This window comes from Scardinius erythrophthalmus (genome assembly GCF_964197995.2).
Source record: "Scardinius erythrophthalmus genome assembly, chromosome: 10".
NCBI classification, from domain to species: domain Eukaryota; kingdom Metazoa; phylum Chordata; class Actinopteri; order Cypriniformes; family Leuciscidae; genus Scardinius; species Scardinius erythrophthalmus.
The window spans coordinates 26622803-26648464 of record NC_138230.1 but is presented as its reverse complement, the minus strand read 5'-3'; positions in this window follow the sequence as shown (position 1 = coordinate 26648464).

Genomic DNA, 25662 nt, shown 5'->3' with positions numbered 1-25662 from the left:
GTACTCCTAGGGAATCACTGGGGTGTGTCAAGCAGGTGATCATTAAATGAGTGTCAATGGTAACATATTAATGGTGGGAAACTAGAACAAAGGAAACGTGACTAAAGACAAACAAACTAAAAGTCCATGAAAATCAAACTAAACACACAGACCGTGACATTATATACTAACTCTAATCTGACTTATATACTTACACTTGCCAAACAGTTTATTGTTAATAGGTGCACCTGTTCAACGCACATACCTCATCAGCCAATCACATGGCAGAAAGAATTTTGTAGACTTGGTCGAGACGATCTGCTGAAGTATCTGAGTATCTGAATGAGGAAGAAAGATGATTTAAGTAACTTTGAACATGGCATGGTTGTTGGTGCCAGACAGGCTGGTCTGAGTATTTCAACGGCTGATCCACTGAAATTTTCACACACAACCAGCTAAAGGATTTACAGAGCATGGTCCGAAAAAGAGAAAATAACCAATGAGAAGCAGTTCTGTGGGCGAAAATGCCTTGTTGATGGCAGAGGATAATGGCCAGACTGGTTCGAGCTGATAGAAAGGCAACAGTAACTCAAATAACCTCAAATAACCAGGTGTGGTCTTTTGCTGCTGTAGCCCATCTGCTTCAAATAATAATAATAAATTGGGCTACAGCAGCAGAAGGACACACTGGGTGTTACTCCTGTTAGAGAAGAACAGGAATCTGAGGCTCCCATTCACACTGGCTCACCAAAATTGGACAAAAGAAGGTTGGAAAAACGTTGCCTGGTCTGATGAGTCTCAATTTCTGCTGCGACATTCAGATGGTAGGGTCAGAATTTGGTGTAAACAACATGAAAGTGTGGGTCCATCCTGCTTTGTATCAACGGTTCAGGCTGCTGGTGGTGTTGTAATGGTGAGGGGGAAATTTTCTTGGCAAATGATGGGCCCTCTTAGTACCAACTGAGCATCATTTAAAAGCTACAGTCTACCTGAGTATTGTTTCTGACCATGTCCATCTCATTATGAGCACAGTGTACCCATCTTCTGACATTCTACCTCCAGCAGAATAACACGCCATGTCATAAAACGTAAATCATCTCAAACTGTTATCTTGAACATGACAATGAGTTCACTTCACTGAAATGGTGGAGTCACAGCCACTTAATCTCAGTCCAATAGGGCACTGTTGGGATGGTGGAATGAGAGATTTGCATCATGGATGTGCAGCCGACAAATCTGCAGCAACTGCGTGATGCTATAATGTCAAAATGGAAATCTCTGAGAAATGTTTCCAGAACATTGTTGAATCCAGCCATGAACAATTGAGGCAGTTCTGAAGTCAAAAGGGGGGTCCAACTCTATAGCACAGTGTGCCTACTGCCTAATAAATTGGCAAGTGAGTGTATCAATACTCCCAGTTTCTGTTAATTGGGAGGGCTCTGAAATAAAACAGTTGAGGACCACTGGTTTACAAGTTCCCGTTTCACTAGTCACACTTTTTCAGCTTTTGTGGCAAATCCTCTGACATCATTTCCAGTTTGTAGACCACGGAGAAACATTCTAAATGGCAACTCATGGAGGGATATATGACATTCCAAACTTATCAGGTCACACAGTTTAAAGTAAACAATGCATTCCTCCTAGATTTAACAAGAAGGGATTATTCATAATCTTGCAAAGAAAAGAATTGCAGACAGAAATCAACAACCAATCCAAAGTCCATTTCTTCATATCCCCTTTTATGGATCTCAGTCTATTATTGTATTATGCTAATTTTACTTGATAGTACAGTACTGTATATATTATTCATGTTTGTGTGTGGTTTTGCTTTTGCCCAAATATTAACTGCTTTGGTGATAATGATGAGTTCACACACTTCATATTGACAGTCTGAGATGTGAAAGCAGGTCAATCGATGTGTGTAAGTCTAGACTCCTAGACACACATGAAGCACTGTCCAAGACTGAAGTAACTAGACAATATGACTAGATTTACTGTTAACAATGCTGTTTAATTAACGACTAGTCAAAATCCGTCTAAAACGAGACTTTGTGACTCGTACATCTAACGTCATTGTCTGTGCATAGCTGGAAACAATACAGAAGATCTCCAATGCAAGTGTCTTTTCTCTCAATATAGTTGCTGCTATAACTGTGGTGAATTGAACAACAGAAATGATTTAGTACCTTCTACACTGAAGTCAGTGTAAACTATTAAACAAATTTTACTTCTGTTAAAGGGATAGTACACCAAAAAAGGGACAGTATACCCCCCCCCCAAAAAAAAAAAAATGAGTCATCAAGTTCATCACAAAGTAGAAAAATAATTAATAATAGACGATTACATTTCAAATGTATCCTTGTGAAAAAGTGTGCTTAGTCAAATGAAATGTTTTACCTTAAAGTAGATTTGAAATAATTATGTTTTAATATATGTGTGTCACCCAAGCAGCAACATTCTGATCTGAAAAATGAAGCCTACCCGAAAGTGTGAAAAACTGCAATACATCGAAAATCCGCTAGGGCGAGGTCCCAAAAGGGAGCAAATGTCCATAGCCCCCATGTTAAAATGTCCGTTTTCACAGCATAAATTCATGTTTTTACAGGTTGGTCCCATGGACTTTTATTGTATTTTTCGATAGGTTCCAAGTGCCTGACAACCATGAGGGCTGTGAATTTTTTTCTAACACGTTAGTTTAGATCGTATTTAGATATAAAATGTATGACAATAAGGGCGTGGTTAACTTTGATTGACAGCTTGATTGACAGCTGACAAGGCAGCGCCACGGAGAATGACAACAAAGAAGCGCCATTTTTTAATACAGTTGACATATAATATTACTGTTTCTGTATCATGAAATGTAGTTTTTTAAAGCTCAAATCTGTGGTTTATTTATAAAGATTTATGAAAATTGTATCCAGTTGTGAGATCCCGCGATGACCGGGCGCTCGGCGTTCATGTACCCCGCCTGGAACAGCCTTTCCTCTGCTAGTCGTTCTGAGGTTTGCCGCTGACTCTGGCGTCTCTGTAGTGGTTAAACATGAGATATAATTCGTCTTGTGTATATCTAACAGGCAATTTTTGGTTTCGTGAATCTATAATTTGTTCCCTGGCCAATCGTTTTGGCGAGGGGAAGTTTCATAACTTTATAAGCTATTTAACTTTACCGTTGTATGGTTAGACTAGAGCGCTGACTTTGTATGTTTGACTGAAATGTTTGCTTTATTTGTATAGCTACTTGTAACTTTACCTTTTACTTATACTTTTATAATAGCTAATATTGATAAAACTGAAATTTAACAAAAAGAGACTGGGTTGAGTTTTGTCATTTTAAATTTTAATATAACGAATATGATCTGTAATGTTGTTTACTGCAACATCTGTTGTTTAGTACAAATGCACATATTGCCTGGACCATATTAAAATGTTTAATATTTTTATATTATATTAATTACATTAATATACATAAAATGAAAAGAGGCAGGTTTGTGTTTTATATTTTGTTTTTTTATAAATAGGCAAACGTTATGTGCAGTGAATATAATCAATATGCGTTGCCTGAACCACATTTGTGTGGATATAATGTTTAAGATTTCTTTAAATGAAAACGAAAAGAGTTAGTATGGTGTTTTATAACATATTTTGTTGCCTAAAATATACACAGAGATAACCGGAGTAGCAGAGCGAGCTGAGTGGCCTTCTGCATCAGAAGGTGGCCCCCCATAAACAGCTTCAAACCTGTTCTTCAGAAAGTCTATGGGTGACGTCACAGACGCTTTGTCCATATTTTTTACAGTCTATGGTGTCACCATTATATTCAGTGTCTTTAGTTTTCATGAACTTTTAGTTGATCTGCATTCATCTCCTTTGTTCAGTTCCCGCCTCTCCTTGGTAGTTTTGGTTTCTGTCAATGAGTTCATGTGTATCAGCTGTGTCTTGTTATTATCTTGTTTGTATTCACTATTTAAGTTTCTCCTTCACCGTGATTCAGTGTCTGGTCATGTCTATGTTAAGTGTGTATTGCAAGTGGGTACATTCAGATAATTGCATTTAATTGCAAAGTGTCCAAAAACATTACATTCAGTTTGCACTTAAGTATGTTCTTTTAATGTATTATAAGTATGTTATTTAAAAAAAAAAATATAAGTAAAAGTATGCTGAAAGGGATAGTTCACTTTAAGCAGTTTCTGGGTCCCATTGACTTCCATAGATAGTAGGAAAAGAAATATACTATGGAAGTCAATGGGACCCAGAAACTGTCTGCTTACTGACATTCTTCTAAATATCTTCCTTTGTGTTCAGCAGAAGAAAGAAATTCATACAGGTTTGAAACAACAAGAGGGTAAGTATATGACAGAATTTTCATTTTAAAGTGAACTATTCCTTTAAGTGTCCATTTCATGAGGGTATGAAATTTGGTACATATTACTCTGTACTTAAATGTATAATTACACTGTAACAAGAACACCTTAAAATAAAGTGTAACCTATTTTTTTTTTTTTTTTTATCTTTATTATCTTTACAGCATGAAAAACAACATAAAATTGCTTGATTTCACTCTTATATCACAAAATAAACAACATGCAGTCAGCTCTCCACATAACTGATGGAAAGCAGGGAATTTTCCTGAAAAGTCCACTCTAGAAAAAAAACTCTAATAAATCAGACACACTGCAACAAGGTGATAACCTACAGTCAATGTTTATTCACAACAGGACAATGACCGTTTGATAATTGCTACATCCTCTCTGAGATAAACTGTGATACTTTAGCCAAAAATAATCCAAATACGGCCAAATTTAGAGTGGAAAACAGCACCCTGACAGACCCCTGAAGTGTGGCCCGCCGATATGTTTTCACAGAGGGAAAAATAAACATGCATGTGTGTCTGAGGGTGCTGTATAGCATCAAATAATGTACAGTAGAAGTATGATCAGAGTTGAGTCACACATTATTTCCCTACCTTAAAGTACCTGCCTTTATGTTACATACAGAGACAGATCAAAGCGATATTGAGCACAATGGAAACTACTATTCATTGTTTTTCATAACAAACTGTATCTCGCATTGTAAATCACATTTAAGATCTTGTAGTTGTAAGAATGATTTGACATATTTTTTTTAGAATGACCACATAAACAACAGGATACGCTCAATTTATCAGATGAAGTCCAGCACAACAGTAGCCAACATTCTCCTTATATGATTCCAATCAACTTTCACTGTTTCCATTCGGTGAAGCATTTCAGTGGAATAGCCCATGTGTATAGATTATATACATTTTGGATACCATATAAAGCAAAGTGATTCATAGTGATAACATGAACACAAGTTTTGTGTTATATTGTGTTGTTTCATACAATTTTTTTTATTATTATTTTTTTCATTCATCAAGTTTAATAGGATAGTGTAAATAGAGACGTGTGTGGAGAACTGTATTTCTGAATTAATTTATTCATTAATTCTGTTATGTAACAGAACTTTGTTTTGAAGTGAAGGCCAACATATTGATGGCACAGTTAATGCTGGTACACTATGTGTCTTCTGTAAGCCACTACATTTCAAGCCAAGTAGAATGTTTAAGTCGTGCAAAAATGATACAGTGTATGCACACTCCGGATGAAATCATATATTTTTTAGTTTTGTCTTTCATATTATTTAGTTTTGACTAGAAAATCAAAATAAATAAACAAATAAATATAATATTATATTTTACATTACTAATTAAACTAGTAGTTTACTACAGTATGTCACGGAACACTAAGTGAGAGACGAGGATTCAAGTGCAGAGGAGATTTAATAAACAAACACAGACGAAGTACAAAAACTCAGAACTCAGGTATCCAACAGACAGGAACATCAAGGACAGGTAACTCGGACAACGAACCAGCACAAGACTACAAACACAAGGAGACTAAATAGGGGAACAAACAAAGGAGGGTAACGAACACAACAGGTGGGACAAATTAACCAAATAATCAGATAACAAGATGGGAGGGGCTAGACAAGACTCCGCCAGGGCGGAGACTTTCCCTCGGGCGGCCAGGGCGGAGACTTTCCCTCGGGCGGCCAGGGCGGAGACTTTCCCTCGGGCGGCCAGGGCGGAGACTTTCCCTCGGGCGGCCAGGGCGGAGACTTTCCCTCGGGCGGCCAGGGCGGAGACTTTCCCTCGGGCGGCCAGGGCGGAGACTTTCCCTCGGGCGGCCAGGGCGGAGACTTTCCCTCGGGCGGCCAGGGCGGAGACTTTCCCTCGGGCGGCCAGGGCGGAGACTTTCCCTCGGGCGGCCAGGGCGGAGACTTTCCCTCGGGCGGCCAGGGCGGAGACTTTCCCTCGGGCGGCCAGGGCGGAGACTTCCCCTCGGGCGGCCAGGGCGGAGACTTCCCCTCGGGCGGCCAGGGCGGAGACTTCCCCTCGGGCGGCCAGGGCGGAGACTTCCCCTCGGGCGGCCAGGGCGGAGACTTCCCCTCGGGCGGCCAGGGCGGAGACTTCCCCTCGGGCGGCCAGGGCTCAGGAACTGGAACAGACACCACCGACTCAGGCACTGGAACTGGCACCAACGGCTCAGGAACTGGAACTGGAACTGGCACCACCGACTCAGGCACTGGAACTGGCACTGGAACTGGCACCACCAGCTCAGGCACTGGAACTGGCACCAACGGCTCAGGCACTGGAACTGGAACTGGCACCACCGACTCAGGCACTGGAACTGGCACTGGAACTGGCACCACCAGCTCAGGCACTGGAACTGGCACCAACGGCTCAGGCACTGGAACTGGCACCAACGGCTCAGGCACTGGAACTGGCACCAACGGCTCAGGCACTGGAACTGGCACCAACGGCTCAGGCACTGGAACTGGCACCAACGGCTCAGGCACTGGAACTGGCACCAACGGCTCAGGAACTGGAACTGGCACTGGAACTGGCACCAACGGCTCAGGCACTGGAACTGGCACCAACGGCTCAGGCAATGGAACTGGAACCAACGGCTCAGGCACTGGAACTGGAACCAACGGCTCAGGCACTGGAACTGGCACTGGAACTGGCACCAACGGCTCAGGCACTGGAACTGGCACCAACGGCTCAGGCACTGGAACTGGCACCAACGGCTCAGGCACTGGAACTGGCACCAACGGCTCAGGCACTGGAACTGGCACCAACGGCTCAGGCACTGGAACTGGCACCAACGGCTCAGGCACTGGAACTGGCACCAACGGCTCAGGCACTGGAACTGGCACCACCGGCTCAGGCACTGGAACTGGCACCAACGGCTCAGGCACTGGAACTGGAACTGGCACCACCGACTCAGGCACTGGAACTGGCACTGGAACTGGCACCACCAGCTCAGGCACTGGAACTGGCACCAACGGCTCAGGCACTGGAACTGGAACTGGCACCACCGACTCAGGCACTGGAACTGGCACTGGAACTGGCACCACCAGCTCAGGCACTGGAACTGGCACCAACGGCTCAGGCACTGGAACTGGCACCAACGGCTCAGGCACTGGAACTGGCACCAACGGCTCAGGCACTGGAACTGGCACCAACGGCTCAGGCACTGGAACTGGCACCAACGGCTCAGGAACTGGAACTGGCACTGGAACTGGCACCAACGGCTCAGGCACTGGAACTGGCACCAACGGCTCAGGCACTGGAACTGGCACCAACGGCTCAGGAACTGGAACTGGCACTGGAACTGGCACCAACGGCTCAGGCACTGGAACTGGCACCAACGGCTCAGGCACTGGAACTGGCACCAACGGCTCAGGCACTGGAACTGGAACCAACGGCTCAGGCACTGGAACTGGCACTGGAACTGGCACCAACGGCTCAGGCACTGGAACTGGCACCAACGGCTCAGGCACTGGAACTGGCACCAACGGCTCAGGCACTGGAACTGGAACCAACGGCTCAGGCACTGGAACTGGAACCAACGGCTCAGGCACTGGAACTGGCACTGGAACTGGCACCAACGGCTCAGGCACTGGAACTGGCACCAACGGCTCAGGCACTGGAACTGGCACCAACGGCTCAGGCACTGGAACTGGCACCAACGGCTCAGGCACTGGAACTGGCACCAACGGCTCAGGCACTGGAACTGGCACCAACGGCTCAGGCACTGGAACTGGCACCACCGGCTCCGGCTCCGGAACAGACACTGGCTCCGGCTCGCTCCGGAACAGACACTGGCTCCGGCTCGCTCCGGAACAGACACTGGCTCCGGCTCGCTCCGGAACAGACACTGGCTCCGGCTCGCTCCGGAACAGACACTGGCTCCGGCTCGCTCCGGAACAGACACTGGCTCCGGCTCGCTCCGGAACAGACACTGGCTCCGGCTCGCTCCGGAACAGACACTGGCTCCGGCTCAGGAACAGACACTGGCTCCGGCTCAGGAACAGACACTGGCTCGTGAACAGTCTCTGGCTGGGCGGAACTCAAGTGCTTCCTCCAAGCATGCAGAACTGCCCCTGCATAGAATAGGAACACGGCCTTCCTGGCCCTGGCAGAACTGATGATGGGGAGTTCTGGGACCACCGGACTCGGGACCACTGGAACTGGGACCACCGGAACTGGGACCACCGGACTCGGGACCACCGGACTCGGGACCACCGGACTCGGGACCACTGGAACTGGGACCACCGGATTCGGGACCACCGGACTCGGGACCACCGACACTGGGACCACTGGAACAATTACGGAGGGAACCTTTCTCCTCCTCCTGTGTTTCGGGACCACCGGAACTGGGACCACCGGACTCGGGACCACCGGAACTGGGACCACCGGAACTGGGACCACCGGAACTGGGACCACCGGACTCGGGACCACCGGACTCGGGACCACCGACACTGGGACCACCGGAACAATTACGGAGGGAACCTTTCTCCTCCTCCTGTGTTTCGGGACCACCGTAACTGGGACCACCGGACTCGGGACCACCGGAACTGGGACCACCGAAATAGTCACAGAGGAGGTCTTCCTTCTCCTCCTCCGTTTCCGGACCACCGGACCACCTCCTCCGATCTGATCACCGTCTGACATGGTGCTCTCCTCCTCCAAAGTCCTTTGAGCGCATCTGGAGAAATACTCAAATAGGGAAATGGAATTTCCCTTATCCTCCTCTGGAGAAAAAATCTCGCTCCGCTGAATCCACATTATGGCTGGTTCGTTCTGTCACGGAACACTAAGCGAGAGACGAGGATTCAAGTGCAGAGGAGATTTAATAAACAAACTCAGAACTCAGGTATCCAACAGACAGGAACATCAAGGACAGGTAACTCGGACAACGAACCAGCACAAGACTACAAACACAAGGAGACTAAATAGGGGAACAAACAAAGGAGGGTAACGAACACAACAGGTGGGACAAATTAACCAAATAATCAGATAACAAGATGGGAGGGGCTAGACAATAGACAAGAACACACGGCAAACATAACAAAAACACCCATGTGCAGCACAAGACAGGACAGGCATGTGACACAGTATAGATATTACTAGTTTAAACTATACAGAAAAGTATTTCTGAAAAAACTATTTATATTTAATTAACAAAGACGTTTTGGCAAGGTATTTTGTTTTGTGTGTGTGTGTGTGTGTGTGTGTGTGTGTGTGTGTTTTCACTTTACAATGCATGATTATATAATACACCACAAAACTTTCCTGTGTAATTCAGTGAAAAACATTTTTTCAAGTTCAAACACACCTAAAGGATTATTAGGAACACCATACTAATACTGTGTTTGACACCCCTTTCGCCTTCAGAACTGCCTTAATTCTACGTGGCATTGATTCAACAAGGTGCTGAAAGCATTCTTTAGAAATGTTGGCCCATATTGATAGGATAGCATCTTGCAGTTGATGGAAATTTGTGGGATGCACATCCAGGGCACGAAGCTCCCGTTCCCCCACATCCCAAATATGCTCTATTGGGTTGAGATCTGGTGACTGTGGGGGCCATTTTAGTACAGTGAACTCATTGTCATGTTCAAGAAACCAATTTGAAATGATTCGAGCTTTGTGACATGGTGCATTATCCTGCTGGAAGTAGCCATCAGAGGATGGGTACATGGTGGTCATAAAGGGATGGACATGGTCAGAAACAATGCTCAGGTAGGCCGTGGCATTTAAACGATGCCCAGTTGGCACTAAGGGGCCTAAAGTGTGCCAAGAAAACATCCCCCACACCATTACACCACCACCACCAGCCTGCACAGTGGTAACAAGGCATGATGGATCCATGTTCTTATTCTGTTTACGCCAAATTCTGACTCTACCATCTGAATGTCTCAACAGAAATTGAGACTCATCAGACCAGGCAACATTTTTCCAGTCTTCAACTGTCCAATTTTGGTGAGTTTGTGCAAATTGTAGCTTCTTTTTCCTATTTGTAGTGGAGATGAGTGGTACCCGGTGGGGTCCTCTGCTGTTGTAGCCCATCTGCCTCAAGTTTGTGCGTGTTGTGGCTTCACAAATGCTTTGCTGCATACCTCAGTTGTAACGAGTGGTTATTTCAGTCAAAGTTGCTCTTCTATCAGCTTGAATCAGTCGGCCCATTCTCCTCTGACCTCTAGCATCAACAAGGCATTTTCGCCCACAGGACTGCCGCATACTGGATGTTTTTCCCTTTTCACACCATTCTTTGTAAACCCTAGAAATGGTTGTTCGTGAAAATCCCAGTAACTGAGCAGATTCTGAAATACTCAGAACGGCCCGTCTGGCACCAACAACCATGCCACGCTCAAAATTGCTTAAATCACCTTTCTTTCCCATTCTGACATTCAGTTTGGAGTTCAGGAGATTGTTTTGACCAGGACCACACCCCTAAATGCATTGAAGCAACTGCCATGTGATTGGTTGATTAGATAATTGCATTAATGAGAAATTGAACAGGTGTTCCTAATAATCCTTTAGGTGAGTGTATATATACTGTATATATATTTGTTGTTACGGGTGCTTCTTTGAGCCCATGCATTCAGTGATTGTTATTAAGATTTTTTTTATTAATAAGGTATTCATAATAATAATGTACAGTATAAATTACTTTTCCACAAACATAATATGTATTACCAATAAATAATATTACACGTCTTATAACTGAGGCACTTAATTTCTGAGGGATTTGTTGGATGTCAAATTTTTTTTCACAGACTACAACTTACAGTAAATACAAAGCAAATGAGGGAAATTATGACAAACACATGTGATGATTAATAAATCTCCATAGTAACTAATAAGTGGCAGGAAACTAAACAATAAACAACAAAAGCTAAAGAAAGCAAGCTAAAAATGAAACTAACAGAAACTAACCGTGACAATATTATGTTTTTACAGTTGTTTTTTTTTTTTTTTTTTTTTTTATCAAATAAATGTAGCTTTGGTGAGGATACTTTTTTCAAAAATATTAACTTGATATTAATCACCTTTTACTCACCATTCTAAATCAAACATATGCACAGCAGCTATTTTTCATAAAAGGTTTTCCCCATTCTTTGCTAAAATGCCAGATGTTAAATGCCACACAAAAAAAACAGATGCCAAAAAAAAAGTGTGCATTCCTCCGAATGTCCTTGATAAGCAACATTTAATCTACCACACAAACAATGTGTTTAACCATCCCACACCCTTCACTAGATATTTACTCTCCCTGTCCTCTGTGTCAGAGACTAATAATAGAACCACATGAAATCTCTCAGACATGAGCAATAACAGATCTTATTAAGTTCTTGATGGCATTTTAAAACAATGACGTGTGATTGTGGGCTAATCAGATTAGATCACAGGAGAACGTGTCTTTAGGGCTGTCGTCAGGATTATAACAGAACCCAGTGGATGCAGGTTCTGATCGAGCCATGATAAACATGTTCATGTGAGGTCTATGTGAGGCCTGATGGGGAACATGAAGTCTGTGAGGTCCGTGGCAAGAAGCAAGACTTGAGATGGGTACGTAGTTCATGTTATCACTATAAATCACTTTTCCTTATGACATCCAAAATGTATATAATCTACAGACATGGGCTATTCCACAGAAATATCAGCCATACTGTATCATGGAAAAATCTAGGTTTTTTTTATTCAGAAAAGGAACAAAACTCCTTTTTTATTGTTCATTCAGTTCTATATTTCATCACATCATTACATTTTCATCGATAATCCACCACATAAACAACTAAAACAACATTTTCAGCCAGCTGTATTTCGTTGTTTTGAAAGAAGGATCAAATAACTCTTTATTCTGTTATCAGTAAACTTTTGTTTTGTTTTCAAAAACACAAGAAGATACATGAAACTTATCCAAAATGGCAGATTAAAATAAACACAGTTTTTGGAACATATACAACTATGGTGTTATTGTTTAGTGTTAGATTTCCAAAATAATCCAAAACTATTTAACCTATTTATCCTATGCACTTTTTAACCCAATTTTTGTTTGAGCTATTGCTATTATTTTTTGTGTTTATACAATATTAATTGATAAAAATGTTAATGATTGGAATCGGCTGTGAGTGTTAGCTGAGTTTCTTATGCTGTTTGTGTGGCAGGGTTGAATGTCTGTAGAGCATATCACATCGGTGGCTGTTTACATACATAAATACCTGAATATCTGCATCATAATCCAAACTAATTTAATTTATGCACACGTGAAGTGTGGCATTTACTGATTAAATGAAATTAGATTTGCATAAATGCATAAGAAAACAAGTAACAATCTTTCTAACATCTAAAACATGCCATTTTTCCTCATCTAAGGTGTTTACATGATGACTTTTCATTGCAACTGATCATTTTAATTATGTTAAAGTATGAAGTTAAATTTTGATTGGTTATGCCTACTGTATATAAACAGTAGTCTACAATAGTAAACAGTAGAACTTGACTATGTAAACTGTAGACAGCTCGCTAGGTTTTGGAAGAGAGCTAATTATGTGTAAACTGTACAACAGGCTCATCGGAAAAACATACCTCTAGTCTACAGTACCTACATTTTAACTCCAAAAACTTACATACACTGCAGTTTCCAGCTGAAATGAAAGTAAAACACCAACAACATTTATTCCTTTCACAGAAACTATGATTACAGGAGGTGATTATCATTTAATAAAGACTTATTTTGCAATGTTGCACAATACAAAATGACCTCAAAACTGATTTGTAAACTAATAGATTTTGACATTTGCAGTAAACTTGGTAAAGCTTGGTAACTCACCTGATACATCAGTGCACTTGCGATGAAGACAGCTGTATGAGTTGTCATGGGGATACAAGTCCCATTAAACAAAAATGGCTTGTATATTCAAATACTTGTTGAAGCAAGCTAAAATAGAAGCCCGTTTTTTTGTAGTATTTCTGCTTTTGTTAACACTATCAGTGGTAGGCCTGTTACATTGTGTTCAAATGTAATATTAACCTTTTAGTGCCATTCACCAGACATTTCATTTCAGAACTGCCACTGTACAACAACGAACTTGATGAAACATTGGAGAGGCGGTATTACTGTAACATTAAGGCCTTGTCCACACTAATAAGTTTTTGTTTGAAAGCGCATCTTTTTCTCTCTGTTTTGGCCTTCTGTCCACACTGAGACGCCATTTTTATTATTGAAAACTAAGCTTTTTGAAAACGCTTTTCAAAATTGGATAAATTTGAAAAAGCCATTTTCGTGTTGTAGTGTAGACTGTCAAAACGGAGATATTTAAAAAAATATGACGTAAGTTTTGTCATGTGACGCATATTGTACCAATAGATATTCATGTTTATATCTGTATTGTGTCTGTAATGTGAAACACTTTCACACTGTTGCTAAAATATGTTACTTTGCACACTCTTCATATCACAGTCCTGCAAAGATGACAGAAAATTTACTCACATTTGCCATCCTGCGTCAATACATGAGAGCAGTTGCGTTTTAGACCAAACATGGTGACTTAGTGCGACCTGGACGCGTGAATGGTGAGATATTTTGTTAAATAAAATCATCCTGTCAGAAGGATTGAGCGATAACTTTTCATCTGTATCATCTCAGTGAGCTTTAGTGAGGTTTTACGCATGCGCCGTAAGGTGAATTTAGCGTTTTCAGGCGTTTTCTAAAAGTTTCTCATCCACACTGAAACGTCGGAAAAAACACCTGAAAACGCTAGTGTGGACGGAGCGTTTTCAAATGTATCCAGATGAATGTAGACGTAGCCGAAGTGACATGGCATCAGACGCACAGAAGGCAAAGGCACATGTTACTATGCTTAGTGATCATCCGGTGGCGGTGGCACATACGGTCTTCATTGGCATGTGCCAGTGGATAGTGGCATGGATTTTTGAAGGCAGCATAGATGGTTCCTTCCTTTGGTCAGTTCGTGTGTAAAGTGTACATTTTGACCAACTTTTCCCACTTTTGATGACATTTCTAGGGAGGAGTTGGTATTGTAGTAATTAACATATGTTGTCACACACAGTGATCATGAGCGCAGGCCTTGTTGCATCTGTTCTCTCCCGTCTACAGATTAGGGGTTGCATGATGTCATCAAGCTTCTTGTTCCTGTGTCGTTCAGGACAGAGACAGATAGTGCTGTTGTTTCTAATGACTCACTGTACTGATTCTCTCCTGCAGGTGTGTGAAATACAGTCCTCAACTCCAAACCATGCAGGAATCAGATAAGACAAGACAGTGTCTCACACAATGAAGGCTTTAACACTAAATAATCTCAAGTCTTTCAGGCAGGAGAACTGCTTGGCCCAGATTCTAAAAGTCTGACAAATACACACATTCACTCTGATCTGCATTGTTCAGCTCCTAGTGAGATGATTAACAGCCTTCTCTACTTACCAGCAAGTGTGTGCCAGCTCAATTAGGTCTTATCGTGTTATCTGTCAGATGTTTCAGATAAAGGACAGATCATTTAGTTGTGTGCATATTTATTCAGGTCATGAGAAGCTGAATATGTGTCTAGAAATCATTAACATTTGTTGTAATGGTTATGGAGTATAGAGGAGTAGTGCTGTTGCTTAGTTTTCAGGGACATCATTGCAATAAGTCTAGAAACACAAGAAATAACTGCAAAAGTTTTATACAAAACATAAAAAATGTTTCTTTAGAGGTTCACACAAAACAAAATATTCATTTTTGATTATTAAAAAAAAATGCATGCAGTGTCAAGCACCATGTCCCACTTACTGCATGGATACTTGAAGTATACCTCACTGGATCATTGAATTTTACATGACAAGTAGTTATGGTTCTTTAATTTGTTTGGCCATGTGGCATTGCAATAGTTTAAAATAACAATTTTACTGTTTATATCCCTCTACCTTCATAACGGTTTAGACAAGAATATGTGAGCGGGCCTTAGTGGAAGCAGAGTTGTGTGATTTTAACTGAAGTGTGGAAAAGAGTTTTTGAAAGTCGGAGTGTCTGTGAATTCTCTCGCTCTGAAATCGCTCTGAGCATAGTTGGAACAGAGTGATTACAGATCCTTTTGAGCGAGGAAGGGAAATTGCTGTCTGTGGCAAGCAGGACGAGGCCGAGGGCTGTGAGAGAATGGCGTGAGGCCAGTGGCGTGATGAGCGAAGTAACAGTGACAGTGAAGATCGAGAGAGACCAGGCCTGGATTTTACGTTGTGTTTTGTTTATGTGTTATTATGTGGCAGCAGTCATCCGTGAGACTGCTGCCTTTACTTTCGTTTTTTATTTGTTTCATTATTTTATTAAAAGTCTGTGAACGATCGGCGGTTCCCGCCTCCTGCTTCCCATAACAACATACTCCGTTACACTGTCGTTCTAGTCTGTACACTCTAAAAATGCTGGGTTGTTTTAACCCATTTGTGGGTAAAATATGGACAAACAAAAACCAAAAAATTAAACGACTTGTATACATATTTGACCTAATTGTGGGTTGAAACAACCCAGGATTTTTTAGTTTGTGTTGCTTGCTTACATGCAAGGAGTGATGCTTTGGCTTGTTTTGTATTTTTCTGTTGGTGGAAAAAAATACTGTATGAACTAACTATACAAATTTTACCTGAAACTTTCACCCTGTGATTTTGCTAAACTGTGCATATAAACATGCCATATATCATGACAAATCTTACATGACAAAACCCTTTTCTTGCTAAATAAAGAAAGCCATGCTTTTTAAATCACTGTGAGTCATTTGCCTCTGGTTCCTGGTTCATGGCTGTCTCCAGATCAGTCCATGTCCCTCCAGACCAGTGCACCCTGATATGTAACCCCTCTGCACTGTATGCTAAATCTGTCATCTTTCCTAACCTTCAAGATGGGTCTCTGTCTGTCACATCATGGAAAACGATAACATGTTGTTTGAGGTGAAAGATTGTTTTTTTTTTAGCAGTGGAAAGCAGGACCAAATTTAGCAGATCTGACAGTCTGGAGATTGTCATATAGTCACACAGGAAAATGGAACAATGGCTTCAAGCTACTGAGGAATCTGGGTGTACCCAATGGGAGCGCAGACTGACAAAGCACCAGACTTGATCTGGAGGGTGTTTCAGGACAAGGGTTTAATGGATTACAAACTCCAGGTCATCAGCATCAGAGAAAGCAGTCTCAAATGTATTGTGGTATGTTTACCTATTACCTAACAGTGGGTCAGGAGCGGACAACAGTGAAAAATAATTAGATCATGACTCCAAATCAGGAATGAGGGGAGAAGATGTAAACACCATCGCATGAATGTGTTTAAAACCTCAACTCTGTCATTTTTAAAATAGATAAAATGTGATGCCTGGAATATTCTGTAAATGCATTGTGTTAGATTTACATGCAAGCTCATTGTTGCATGTCAAGATGTGCAAACTGAATGGACACTAATTGCATGTTAAAGGGTAAGTTCACCCAAAAATTCTGTCATTAATTACTCCCCCCCCATGTCGTTCCCGTAACCTGCAAACCCGTAAGACCTTCGTTCATCTTCGGAACACGAATTAAGATATTTCAGATGAAATCCGAGAAGTCTCTGAACCATCCATAGGCAGTGATGTCATTGCAACTTTCAAGGCCCAGAAAGGTATAAAGACATCGTTAAAATAGTCCATGTGACGACAGTGGTTCAACCTTATGTTAGGAAGCGTTGAGAATACTTTTTGTGAGCAAAAGCAAAACAAAAATAACGACTTTATTAAACAATTTCTTCTTGTCTGTGTCAGTCTCCTATGCTGTTGATGTAGTAAACACAGTGCAGCGCTTCCGGGTTATATGGCAGAACGGGCATTCTGGTGTAGCGCTGCATGTTTACTACGTCAACACCGGATGGATGGTTCAGAAAGCTCTCGGATTTCATCAAAAATATCTTAACTTGTGTTCTGAAGATGAACGAAGGTCTTACGGGTTTGTAATGACATGAGGGTGAGTAATTGATGACAGAATTTTCATCTTTGGGTGAACTAACCCTTAAATTGCCATTAAGTGGAAACATATTATAGTTTACATTTATATTAAATGCAATTAGCTGAACCCATAGAGTGCTTTTTTGACCAACTTAAGTTTGAATTTAAATTTATTTTTTATATGTAATAATATATAATTCCATAATTACTTTTATAGTGTATTTATAGTGAACTAAATTATGCTTTAATGTAATTTTTATTAAATCTTGTATTTCATGCATTTAATTGTGTTTTTACACATTTGTAATGCAAATTAGTAAAATGTAATATCAAATACACACTTTGGTTAAAACTGTACATGTGCTTTTGACAAGTGTGTTAGTCAAAATAAAAAAAGTATACTGAAATGCATGACAAAAGATTATTTTCACTATGTCAATAGCGTAGGAGAATGACTCACATTCAATAAAAATAAAACACACTTTTTTTCCACAAGGGGAGGTATGAGACCCCAAGCAAAATGAAATGGTTTCATCTTATGGTATGATAAGAGTTTATTAAGGTTTTAGTTAGAATTATAAGTATGTGAAATCTTTCATTAAAGCCATTAAGGTAATCTGTTCTCAGAATTTTGCCATTCCATAATTCCAGCTCAGTCAGAGTTCATATACAGGCAACTATGGCAAACATGGAAAACCCCTCACTACTTCCTGAAAAGAATGTTTGTCTTTGATCACAATGTAGATCTGTGACTGTTTTAGAAACATGTGGTACCTGAAAGACAAGAGATTACAAGAAATCATTTGGCATTTTTCTGGTAAAGCGCAGACATTTAGGAAACAATTAATGTTCAACTTGTTGACATTAACATGAAAATGGTGTCACCAATAGCTTTATGGCATACTTTTTGATTAATGGTGTTGCCATATAATGGTATGAAATGCACCTCTGTATAGGAGAACTGAGACACTAAATCATCCATACACTAAAGTTTCCAGAAAGGGGGTTTAGAAGAGCTATTTTGAGTTCCTCAAAGCAGGGCCGTAACCACCATAGACATTGAAGGGGACAAGTCACCCCCCTCCCCAATCATTAAAAATGGCCAATTTGTTCCAGCAATATTTTATATTCTTAATGCTGCTCTGCTGTACTCCATTACACACCACTCTATTGGTTGTTAAGATGACAAAAAGTTTAAAATGTTACATTTTTATGCTAGTCTGCCTCACCAGTCTAACAGCGCTCGTCACTGTCAGAATGAATGAGAACAATCAATGCTAATAAAGAACCTTTTATTTTTAAGAGCGTATGTGTGTGTGTAACTGTCGTCTCACCCAAGCCTTTTGATGATGGAATGGCGATCTACACAGGGTGTTTCCCTGCCTACAGCCTGAGCCACTGGGATAGGTTCCAACATCCCTGTCACCCTGTGGGACAAGCAATTTGAAAAAATTAATGATGGCATTAGTTTGTTGTTCTCTTTGTTATATACAAACACATTTATAGTTGATATTCTTCCTTCCTTCCTATTTGAACTGGCTATTTTATTGATTTTAGCATGACATTGCAAGTTCAAAGGTTCTTATGTTTCATATGAGCTTAATGGAGAGTGAAAATTGTGATGTTACTGATATGGAAAGGCACCAATGCCGAGTTTAGGGCTCTGATCTGTCATATAAATAAATCTGATCTTTCGTTTTAAATAAGTTACATAGTTTATGGATCTGATCTTTCATATAAATAGTTCTTTCTAATCTTTGGATTGCTTGAGATGCTTGTGAGGACAGCTTCTGTAGAATCATCCAAACTATAATTAAAACCTTTTGTTATTCTGTCATACCTTTCTTTGATTAGCATTATTCTGAGTGCATGTCATGGAAAGCTGCATGCAGAACAACGCCCTTATACGGTTCTGTTGCTTACTTCTTCCTTCCTATTAGCTATAGCTACAGACACAACACTAAGTCCACCTCCGTCCACCCAGTGAGTGAGTGTTTAGGTGTGTATTTATTTGATATATAGCTCCTAGGCAACCAAACACTTCCTACTGTAAATATCTCAAAAGAAATGTCAGCACACCAAAAGTTCATGACACAAACTGATGACCTGAAATAGGGAACAATAAAGCCGATGCACATAACAGGCACCCACATGCCACAACTAGTCAATCAGCCTTAATTACATTAGATAATAGCAACAACATGTAGATTAATACAGTTTACATTACTCTTGTGAAAAATAAGTGTGCTTAACTGTATTGAAACAAGTAATAAAAACTCAGTGAGTGTTTTAGCGCAATTTTCTGACGTCATGGGATCACAACACTAAGAGATAGTAAATCTTTTTATGTTTTTTTTTTTTTTTTTTGTGTGTGTGCGTTCCCGAGATTAGACCTTCCTTAACATAATGCCGAAAACCCGAAGTCTCTAGGTGGTCTGGTTGAGGAGGAGATAAAAGTGCAAGATTGGTGCGCACAGACAGAACAGAAATCATGAGTTAACAATCGCAATTTTGTCCGTTGGAAAATTGCGCTAAAAATGTGTAGATAATAGAATTTTACTGGGGAAAAAATGCCATTAAAGTGTATAATGGGATAGTTCACCCAAAAAATGAACATTCTGTCATCATTTACACAACCTCAAATTGTTCCAAACCTGTATGAATTTCTTTCTTCTGCTGAACACAAAAGAAGATATGGTTTAACTTTATTCTGATGGTCCCTTTAACAAATTCTGTTGTCTATAATTAACGTTGCACCTACATGTCTACTAACTCTCATTGAGTGTTAGTAGAGTATACAATACATAGACTGGTGGAGTAGGGTTAGAATAAGTTAACATGTACTTGCAAAGTTATAGTCAGTAGAACTATCAACAGTTTGGTTATCGACAATATATAAATATCTTCTTTTTAAAAGTTTGCCTTTTTGGGTGAACTATATCTTTTTTTTTAAGTGCACTTTGTACTGATGTCAAATTAAAAGTTTCACTTCAAAGTACATTTTAAATGATTGTTTTAGTAATCTGAAGTACACTTATTTTGATGTGATGACTAACATAGCCTACTAAAGAACATGTGGAGTACTTAATAATAATTTTAACTGTAGGGTGTTATACAATATTACATTTAAAGTTAATATATTTTAAATGTACTAAATTGCAACTTCATCATTACAAATGTGTAATTAAATATATTTAAATACATGCCAGTATTTCATGACAGTAAGTTTCAATAGAAATGGCATTAAAGTATATTGCAATTTACCATTACCACTTGTCAGTACATTTGGCAGTACATTTTACCATATTTCAAAAACAATTGAAGTAATTATAAAATTACATATAAATATGTACTTAAGTTCTGCTTAAGTTCTGGGTCTTAAATTCAACTATAATTCAACTTTTAATAAATTTAAACTATATACATTTTCATTTATTTGTAAATAACATGCAGTTAAGTGTATGAATACATTAAATGTTCAATCAAAGTGCTCTTTTTCTAAAAGTATGCTAAAGTGCTCTTCTTTTTTCACAAGGGTATGCATACATATTTACACCTGTCCAGACAAATATCGTATACAACGTGCAACCCTATGTGTCAACTAGTGGCAGAACTAATCTATTTTGCATCTGTTGTTGTTTAAACACGGCTCTCTGTGCTTCTGAAGTTGAGTACCTCTCAATAGAGTGTGTTTTGCTTTCTGATTTGAGGAGGGAGGATGTCTTTCATTTGAAATAGTTGATTCTCCTACAAAACACGTAATATTTCCCTGCGGGAAATGCACTCTTACGTGACTCCCATGAGAATTTCTCCATTCTTGATCCAATAGACAATTGCCATAGTATTGCTTCTTTTCACAACCTGCAGTAATGACTTCCTACAAAAACAAATATGTTTGCTTCTGCCAAGTGTTTAGACCTGTTATAGGAAACAACTGCATCTGTTGTCAACAGCCGTACCTTCATGCACCTGCTCGCAGTAGACGTGACTTCCAGCATTCACCCGCAACATGAATCCGAGCAGATTCCACCGTCCTGCACCAGGAGTCACTGGGTTTCCCTTCATTTTCTGGTATGTGGATCAGGGTAAACCAGAGATGGTTATCACTGTCAGGTTTGAATGAGAAATTAAGATAGTTATCCAGTGCAATTAAACTGATAGATTTGACTGTTTACAGAGCTTGCTGAAGGTTGTTTATAAAGAAGGTCTGACAGTCTGCGGGGGTTGGAAGTCTGAATATCAGTTTTGGCTATCTGCTCTACGTGTGCCACAACACAGGAATGACCGTGATCTGCATCTTGAGCTGTTGTATGTGCTCAAATATGTCTCAAGCCCGGACATGAAAAAGTCTGGGAACAGCCGACTTGTTTTGGGCTCTAAGAAAGCAGAAGTCTGAATGTTGGCTAGTTTGAGCGGTTTCAAAACCCTTAGTCAGCAAAGATGTTTCAACAGGTTGTTTCTAAGACATACTTCTTTACCTTCATGGAGAGCTCAATTCCAGAATGCATTGCCATTCATGCACTTTTAGCCAAAGTAACTTACATATTTTGTCATGCTTATGCATTACTTAGGAATCAAACCCATGATTTTGGCATTGCTAATGTAATGTTACACCACACACTCTGTCTGCACTCCGGGATGCTATGCCTTCCGGGTCAGGCCCCTGTGCTCCACCTCCCTGCCCCACTGCAAATACATCTGTAGTCCCACTGGTCCCGCTCGCACGGTGTCTGGGAGCCTGGCTAGCGCTTTCCAGCCTGTGCGATTCAGTTTGCCTGGCGCCCCCCCAGGTTCAGCGGCGTCCAGTTTACCCCAGGGGCAGACAAGGATGTCCCTGTCCTTTGTGCGGAGATTGCAGATTGTTTCTCACCGAGAAGACCCCCATAAATGCCTGATCAGAGTCATGCTTTCATTCCTGCTAGAAGCGGGAGCGAAGGCTGTCTCCCTCCATCTCCTGTCTGCTGCTACCGCCGCACATCACAACTCACTGTGGGAAAGCACAACTTGATCATCGGGTTCCTGAGGGGCGCAAGGAGATTGAATAGTTCTTCCTCCAGATAGTTCCGGTTTTATTTGTTTCCTTGTTAGTTTCTATAGTTACCCTTGTTTGTTCCCATAGCAACTAATCACCTTCACCTGTCTCTTGTTAGCCCTACTTATCTTGTGTGTTTCCTTGTTCCTTTGTCAGTTGTTGTTTGCTGTGTGGATACCTGTTAGCCATGCTCCCCATGTTCCTAGATGTTAGTGTTTGATGATGTTTCGTTTGGAATATAAGTAAAACTCCCGTACTTAAATCTAGTTCATCACCTGCTTTCCGTGCTCCCAGCATTACAGAACGACTGACCTAAAATGGATCTAGCAGGATTATGTCTTATCCTTCTGTGTCAGGGTGAGAATTCCTTTGAGGACCACAGAATTTTTGGACTTGGCCCTATCACACACGTTTTCAGGACAATTTCTTTGCTGTTTTAGATGTTCAATGAAAATCTAAATGCACTTCTTTCCACAGATGGTCCTTGTAACGTGATTCAGGATAAGGAAGAAAGAAGACAGGGTCGGCTTTACTGAGGTTCCTGCTTTACTCGTGCTTTACTAAGCCATGCTCAAGGCTCTTCAAAAAATGCAGTCCAAATACAATCAATTATTAAGCTCTCCAGAGCATTCAGCGCACATACACAGGCACAAGTCATGGAGCTTGATCCACCACGGATACCATCGGCCAGTACCGTCCTAGCCACTGGATCCGTCTCGGGGTGGTGGAGACTGGTATTCAGTGCGGCGGATCCTCCATTGATGTCTGCGCAAGCAGCCAGCATCCGAAGTCTGGCGGTCCCAGCACATTCAAGCCCAGCGGTCGCAGCGCATCCTAGTCCGGTGGTCCCGAGTCCAGTGGTCTCAGCATCAAAGCCCGGTGGTCCCGAGTCCGGTCGTCTCAGTGCAATTGGTCTCAGACATCTTTCCACGGTTGGCTATGCTTTCTGTGACGGCAACTACCATTTTCTGTGTGTGGGCTGCACACACTTCTCCTGTTCCTTCTACAGCTCCTCCCGAGGCAGCAGCATACCTACCTTCCTGAACCCGCTGTCTGTCATGTTATGGCAATGGGGGCAGATTCTGAACTCTTTGTGCCCTCTGACGTGAGCACCATCTCTGAACTTCTTGACTCCCCCAACATGACCACAGAGGTCATCCCTGAACTCTCTGTCAGCTCTGAAACAGCCAGAGAGGCTGCCCATGAAATCTCTGCCTGTCAGAAAATGGCCAAGGAAGCCGTCCTGGAACTCTCTCTCTGCTCTGACATGGTCACGGAGGCTGCCTATGAACTATCTACTCTGTTTGATCTGCTGTGGTGGTTTCCAGCTCCGCCGTGGTGGTCTTCTTCTCTGCCAGTTCAGTCGTGGTGGTTTTCAGCTCTGCCGTGGTCTTCTGCTCCACCTGCTCAGCTGTGGTGGCTTACTGCTCCACCCTGGCCACCTGCTCTGCTGGCTCTGACCTGGCCTCTGTTCTCCCTCAGTCCCCAGGTCCTCTTTCTCTCCATGGGCCTGGCCCTTGCATGTTTTCAGCATTACAAAATTGAGTCTTTTGGATGGTTTATGTGGCTCACAAAGTTGCTGCCTATGAAGAGTTTTTCAAATCATTCACTTGTGAGGTTAAGTTAGAATACGTTTGGGCCGCATTCAAAGTTGTTCTAAAATAATTTATAAACACACACCTGTGACCTCATCAGTTACTGCACCAATGTTGTGTGTTGCTTGACAACCGTTCTGATAATATGTTGTTGGAGAACTACATTGCTTGACGGAAGAATTATTAGTCGTTATAAATAAACAATTCAATTTTTGTTGCTGAAACCTTGCCATGTTCTGTATATGTAGTAACTTTTTTATAAAAATAGCATAAGAGGCAACATGTATAATTTCACATGAATGTTAAATCCTCTGGGTAGGCAGAGTCAGATCAAGTCACTTTCATTTATCTAGCGCTTTTTGCTATACAGATAGTTTCAAAGCAGCTTTAGTGATAATAGGAAATGAATGCAATAAATATTGTTTTGGCTGTACAGTATCTCTAGAAAGAATGTTATTGTCGAGTTTAAGTAAGTTTTTGTTTGATTAATTTCTGTGGTAAAAACCATTAGTTATTAATTTAGGGGCCGCTTACACAACACCGTTTTCAACTGAAAACAGAAAACGTTTTATGCATTCTGGCCGTTCATTTACACAACTACAGAGTTTTGGTGGCCAGAGAACACAAACTTTGAAAACAGGTATCTAAGTGCAGAGCTTCACAGCTAGATACATGTTAATCTCACACTTAATTTCTCATGAACTCAAATGTATTGTCACACACTCTTGTTACATATTTGTTTATATATCATGATGGGGACTTCAATTTATATTGTTTTTTATATTAAGTTCCATAATATGCCTTACAGTACAACTATGAACCTAGCATAGTATAAATTCTCATAATATAAATTTTCAAATCTAATCAAAACATAATTGAATATTTTTTTAAGCTTTTCATCATCAACGTTATGTCAAGTTTTACTAATACTGTTAGAATAATAGTTTATACACATACTGTAGTCAAGTCAAGTCAAGTGTTTTTGTATACAATTTGATAAAATTGATAAAATTAAAATGAAATATCCCCCAAATATCCCCAACTGAGCAAGCCAAAGGCAACAGTGGCAAGGAACGGAAAAACTCCATCAGGTGACCTAATGGAGAAAAAAAACCTTGGGAGAACCCAGGCTCAGTCGGGGGCCAGTTCTCCTCTGGCATTTATGAACTAGAGACCAGATTTAACTGTAAGATTAAAAATATTATATGAATGCCTGGCTGAAGAGATGCGTCTTTAATCTAGTTTTAAACTGGGAGAGCTAGTCTGAGCAACAAACAGTATCAGGAAGACTATTCCAGAGTTTTGGAGCTAAATGTGAAAATGATCTCCCTCCTTTGGTGGATCTGGATATCCTAGGTATGACCAAAAGCCTTGAACTTAGTGATCTTAAAGAAAGCGATGGATTGTAGGGCGATAGAAGATCGGTTAAATAGACTGGAGCTAAGCCGTTTAGGGCTTTATAAGTCAGTAGCAATACCTTGTAGTTAATACGGGACTTTATAGGTAACCAATGAGGTGATATTAAAATTGGTGTTATATGATCATATTTTCTTGATCTAGTAAGAACTCTAGCGGCGGCATTTTGGACTAACTGTAGCTTGTTCAGGGTTCTCAAGTTTTATCAAAATCTTGGAGTGAGATCACATGCGGTTGGGGGAGGAGCCCTAATGGAGCCCCGCCCCCACCTGGCCCCGCCCCCCAATTTTACCCATTGTTCATAATTAACC